The sequence below is a fragment of the Clytia hemisphaerica genome, unplaced genomic scaffold (genome assembly GCF_902728285.1).
Source record: "Clytia hemisphaerica strain Z4C2 unplaced genomic scaffold, Clytia hemisphaerica genome assembly, whole genome shotgun sequence".
NCBI classification, from domain to species: Eukaryota; Metazoa; Cnidaria; class Hydrozoa; order Leptothecata; family Clytiidae; genus Clytia; species Clytia hemisphaerica.
The window spans coordinates 852,708-858,707 of record NW_027104184.1 but is presented as its reverse complement, the minus strand read 5'-3'; the positions used below and the strand labels follow the sequence as shown (position 1 = coordinate 858,707).

Genomic DNA, 6,000 nt, shown 5'->3' with positions numbered 1-6,000 from the left:
TTTGCTTAATTTTCCATTGGGGAAGGGTACCAGTGGGTCTGTGAGAAGGGGGTGCATCACTCTTGGACCATATATTCGTTGTTGCGTTTGAAAATGTTGAAGGTTATGTGTCGAGTCATACAAATTTCACGAACTTTACAGCCTTTTCTTAACCTTGTACCAGAGCCAGAGCAACGTGTACAACTTTTCGTTTTTACTGACGAAAGTCTCGTGAATGGACATAAGTCAAGCTCATGAAATGATTGTACTATATTTAGATAATATGTTACAATCATGAATCGTTGCTGTGTTCGTTTCCAAGCTGCTTTACTGTCATTTATTCGGCTAAAATTCCACTTGCTAGCTTCAATTCCTACGTTTTCATACAAAAACGCCAAAAATGAACGGGTTCTTTTTGCAACATCACTTCAAGATTAGTTAATTTTGAAGATTTATGAAACAAAGGTCACTCTTTTCAGAAGCTTTGAAGTCTGTCTATATCCGCATATGATAAGTCAGTCAGTTTTTTCCCTGATGATTCCGTTAAGCAGTTTTTAATTTTGGCGGGTTTCTCTTACAACTTCTGCAGCTGTTGTAAGCTCTTTGATTTCTTTTAAATTGATATGTTTTTCAGATTTTGAACGGTATATAAGAGCACCGGCGCCGACAAAGCGTAATTAAGCCTTGCAAATCGGAAAATGGTAATTATTGGGATACTAAACCGCAAAGAAAGATAACAACTTTCATCTATTTGTAAATCACTTATTCCTGTCAACAGAAAAGCAATTATTAAACTTTGGAAGAAAGTTATTATTAATTAGCGAAGGTTTTTGGCTCAATCAAGAAGTTGGTAAAACCAAGGAAGTATAAGCCCGAAGGGCTAGAATTGAATCACCTTGATAGGATTTGAAGCCTACCGGCCGAGCGCAGTCCGCCTGGTTTTTACACAAATGACAGGTTGAAACTAAAATTTACACCTAAATTTAGAAAAAGATATCACTCGTAAACAAAGGAATCGCTAGATTCAATCCGTCGTCAAAAATACGGCGCATATTTTAAGGCTTCACTTTTTCTTGCCTGAGAAAGGTTAAAGATTCTAGCATACCTCATTGGGTAAAACTAATACTTTAAATGGATCTAAAGTAGTGACGTCTATTAAACATAAAACTATATGTAACTGAAAACGTCTGTATGTTTTACGACTTCATTCATCTGGTTTTCAAAAATCTAAATTTTCCAGGAAATTTACAAGAATAGTCCATTGAAAAGTGATTTTTACCATTTTTAGAAACACTCTTTCCAATTCTTCTCTGTAGAAACAAAAGTAATTGGTAGATATTCTATTAGCGTCCTTTTCAAATTAATAATCTCTATTTTTATCGACCATGGATGCACGTTCGGTTAATTACACGCTTCCAATATCGAAATAAGCTGTTTGGTTGAGCGGTTTATTTGTTTGTTGTTTTCTTGTATGTTGGGCTAAATACACCTTTTCGACCGGAGCTGCCAATTGCCGCGCGGGCATTTTTTACCACCCTAAAACCGTCCCAGTCTTTTTATCGCAGACAATAGAAAAAAAGACTGGGACAGTTTAGGGTGGTAAAACGGACAAAAAGAAACGTTTTGTTTATAAGAACAATAGGGTTCGATGGCCAGAATATTAAGAACAAGCTTAGAATATTCAAGTATTTGCGGACTCAAAAATATTTGTTTTCTTAGGAAACTGCACCAAAATACTCTCAAAATGATGACAATAAGAACAGAATATCTTTAGGCTTGAAACTCGAAAAGTTGAGAATATCCGACGGCTTCAAAAAAATTTGGATGTTCCTACTTAGTGTTGCGATTAAACTATCAAATTCAAGTCATGTATTTTTGAAAAATTCTCCTCCTTTATCTTTCTATGCGTCTGCTGTTCTGTCCGAAAATCTGGCTTTGAGTAGCTTTTCATTCGAAATTACACCAGTATTTGGTACTGGACAATTATGAATAGTGCAAATGGTTGCGTTGAAAAGGAGGCTTCAGCTTCGGGTGGTTTTGGATTCGGAGATCATTACTATTGTTTTAGTGATGTTTTTTAACAATTATCGCAAATTTGCTTTAATTTTGCGCCATTCGCCGCATTGACGTATTTTTGCGGTGTTTCTCATTTTTCGAATTTGATGGATGAAGAAAAAGAGATTATCGCCTTCTAAGCATTATTAGTCTCTATCCGCCGATAATTATTATAATTATTCCTTGCTAAGGACTATCTTGCAACGAACGTTCATGCTTCTGTAAGAACACAAGGAACAGCGTTTGCTGAAACCTTTTAAAAAAGGTAAAATATAGACCGTATAAAGTGCGGCCCTAAAAAAGGCCCTCTAAAATCTACGCACGGGGGTCGCAAGCGCTAAAACAATCAGGAAAAATCGTAAAAACTTTGTCACTGTCTGGCATTTTTATATCGAAATATCGTCACTTTTTCTTTAAACACCGAATTACCGACATTAAAAAGGGTTTTGGTTGATGACCCTTAGCAATTATCATTAGGTTTTCATGTGTAATTAAACTAACATCATCTTTGATGTATTTTGCAGAAAATACTGTGTTTTTTTTTCATTAGAATTCTTGCAATTCGTGTATACATGCTTTAAGGAATAACTTTTTGGGATTCTAAATGCAGCTAGTACCTCTCACCTAAAATTGATTTATCAATGGACTCTTTTGGGACTTTTGATGCTAAAGGTGTAGTAACTTTACAGTGCTGCTTTTTGGTACTGCCTACTCTCGGGTCTGATAGCGGTTGGAATAAGCAGGGGAGGGGTTTGGAAAAAGTCTCAACACCTAATAAGCGGGGGGAGGGTTGGAATAAAAATGTTCTAGGTGCAAAATTTTTGAAAAGGAGGCTAGTACAGCCGAATTAGGGCAATAGAGGGAACTTTGAAAAGCATTTTCCCAAAACTTAATAAGTGGGGTTGGGGTTGGAATAAGACTGTCCTGGGTGGAAAGTTTTCGAAAAATTTATCAGCGGGGGGGGGGGGCTAATTAGGTACCCGAGAGTAGAGAGTTGATATATTTTGTTTATAAAGGATTGTTTCTTTTTACAAAAATGATTTGAATTTGTTCTTATAAAAAATGAAAGCTTGCTAAATGCTAGAAGTCTTTAGTAATCACCCATCATCATAATTAATCATATGTGTAGTACATGATTGTATAAATGTCTCTTTTCAATTCTGTCTTCATCTCATTTTCAAGAATCAAACTCGCTGAGCACAAGTCATTTTGTTTTCAGTTTGTCAGGTATGAATTTTCGTTATTTATTACCTTTTCTTGAATTCTTCACTTATTTATCATGACTTTATCATTGCTTCATCAGCGGAACTAGGGTAGAGAGCTGACCTCTCCCTCGGACTAGATGTCTACAACTTGTAGATTGTTTATAACGTGATTGCGTCGAAGTCACAACGATACTAGACCTAAAGATTTAAGGAATTTTAGGGATGTAAAATAAAGTTGTTTTCGTTTATCTTGTTGTTTTTTAATATTATATGGCACGCGCGAGCACGCAATAAATAACAAACAATATCTAAACGTTATTTTTTTTGAAGTCAAAACAAAATATCTTGCGGTGTAAATAAGTCAAGTGGAGGTCAGAACATTCAAATTTTTGTTGAAAGTTGATTGCCAAAAGGAGGAGGAAAAAATCTTTAATGTTTCTGATGATCAATTTCAACTAGGGCATCTCTAACAGAACAATGCTTGATAGGGTGATATACAGTTCCGGGATTGGACAATTGAGGCCCCTTGTTATGAACAACAAATAAAGTTGACGCTATCTCATTTGGTTTTAAAGGGGAATGAGATTTTTATCCAATAAGGGAGCGTATGGTTGCTGTACTAATGTTGAACTACCATTGCAGTCTCTTTTGAAACACCTTACGAGGTAGCCTATACTAGACGTCACCCGCGTTTTTTTACGCAATTAACGTCTATTCCACTTTGCGACTTTTTCGAATGTCATGAGCCTGGGTTTTCGGGCTCTAAACATTCGATTTTTTGACGTCACTTTTAATTTTCGAAGCTCTTGCAGTAGCAAAATAATCGAATTTGCGTCAAAACACTTGAAAGGCTTCTATTTTTCGAAAATCGTCAAAGTGGAACTCACTAAGAAACGAGATGAAAAATCCCGCTTTTTAGTGAGGTGCTCGCTACTTACGAGGTACCAATTCGTTCTTTTTTTAGTGTTTTTGCGACCCTACCTATGAGTCATGGAGATAAAAAACGGAAATGTCCAGTGACACAACTCTGCAGCTCTTTTTGCTGTAGTACTGAAATATTTTCAGTGTTTTTAACTTTTGTGGTTTAAAGCTTTTTTTAGGATTTCGTTAGAGCCTTAGAATGTTTTTGTATGTCATGCTTCTAGATTTTTGGACTTGAAGCCTTCCCAGCTGGCACACAACGTTGTTTCAACGTTAATCTAATATCCACAACGTCCATATAACGTTAGATGAACGTTGAATCAACGTTGTGTGCCAGCTGGGTTATGTGTAAGAACCAGCAAATAGCTATATTTAGCTCTAGTAGTAACCAAGGTTCAGTTACTATATCAAGTCTTACCATAGAGTTATTTAAACCATAGTATAAGAAAGCCGCGGCTGGAATGATAACATCTGAACTTCTGTTGTTCTATCTCTGTCGTATTTGATGACTATTTTTTGATCAAGAGATCAGTAATGTAGCATCTTCAATGATAAATTTTATTGGTTTGTCGTTAATACTTACTTCTCAGTGTGTTTTAGACATTAATCATATACCCTTGATAATACACTTGCATTATAAAATCATTGTAAAGGAAAGATCAACAATAAGAAATTTAAACAAGCACAAAATGGCTGGACTGAAAGAACTCAAAAATAAACAAAGTGCCTCGAATGCCTTCGCAATATTTTAGTGAAATCTTTTTAGAAATCAATGAAAAAGTACATCTAGATAATACTGTGAAAGTTTCAAGCCAGCACCTTCAAAATTTATCATTCAAACTGACAAGAAAGTTGTCATCTTGAATATAGTTCTTATAATTTCAATTTTGGCGAAAAACTATTTTTTCCATAAAAAACCCCTAAAATATGTCCAAATTAGTTCAAGTGTTCTATTAGGTACAGATTCAAAGATATCTAGCAATAAAAAAGCTTTTTGTGAAGGAAAATAAGAGAACAATTTCAAAAACTATCTACCAATAATAAACTGAGCATCTTGATGTTCTTATAAAGCTCGGAGACAGAGATAAAACAGCAATTAACTGAGAAGACAATGTGGTACATATTCCAGCCGCGGCTTTCTTATACTATGTTTAAACACCCATGCAATGTTAGATTACATGCATTTCCTAACAATATCATGTATATTGGACCTTGTTATGGGAAAATTGCAATTACTTTAATTAACAAGCAATAGTTCATCAAATATTTTCTTGCAACTTCAATCAGTTTCAATGTAACATGCTTATTAAAATGTTGCTAATCATATAATTGAACTGTACACTTTTTATATAAGAACCATTTTGGCGGAGTCTTCACTGTTCTTATTTGTCCTGATTTTAAGCCTTGAATGTTCTTAATATACTCTCTTGTATTATGTAAGAATAGGTATTTAAAAAGGTCTTAGATTCAGATTTTTAAAGTCGAAGCTGAGCTCAGATTGATTAGTGCTTTGGATTTGGCCAAAATTAGGCCTAAGATTCCACGTATTGGGCTGTTCCAGAAAAAAACTGAATATTGGGTGTGGAGAATGTAATATTTTTTGGAAATTTACCCCCTCCCGGACATTGTGACTTTCGACCCCCGGACAGCAGATCTAACCCTGCAGACAAGCATCAGTTGCTCTCCCGGACACTCAAAATTACCCTCCAATATAGCAAAATCACCCCCAAACAGAGCAAGTTTATCTCCCGGACAAGGCAAATATTTTAGATTTTTCACTGCTCCTGGACACTATATCATCCACCCCCATGTACGAACATTTTCTGGAAGAGCCCATTCA

The 6,000-nt window shown here is 35.5% G+C and overlaps 1 protein-coding gene across 1 annotated transcript in view; it reads left to right on the top strand.

Moving 5' to 3' along the window:
* The first annotated feature begins 3,207 nt into the window (after nucleotides 1–3,207).
* The window catches only part of LOC136814803 (bone morphogenetic protein 1 homolog), a 30,636-nt gene continuing 27,843 nt past the window's right edge, over nucleotides 3,208–6,000 (top strand). The window contains exon 1 of the mRNA XM_067071227.1: nucleotides 3,208–3,261. The gene's annotated coding sequence lies outside the window, so the exon portion shown is untranslated. The remainder of the gene's footprint in view (nucleotides 3,262–6,000) is intronic.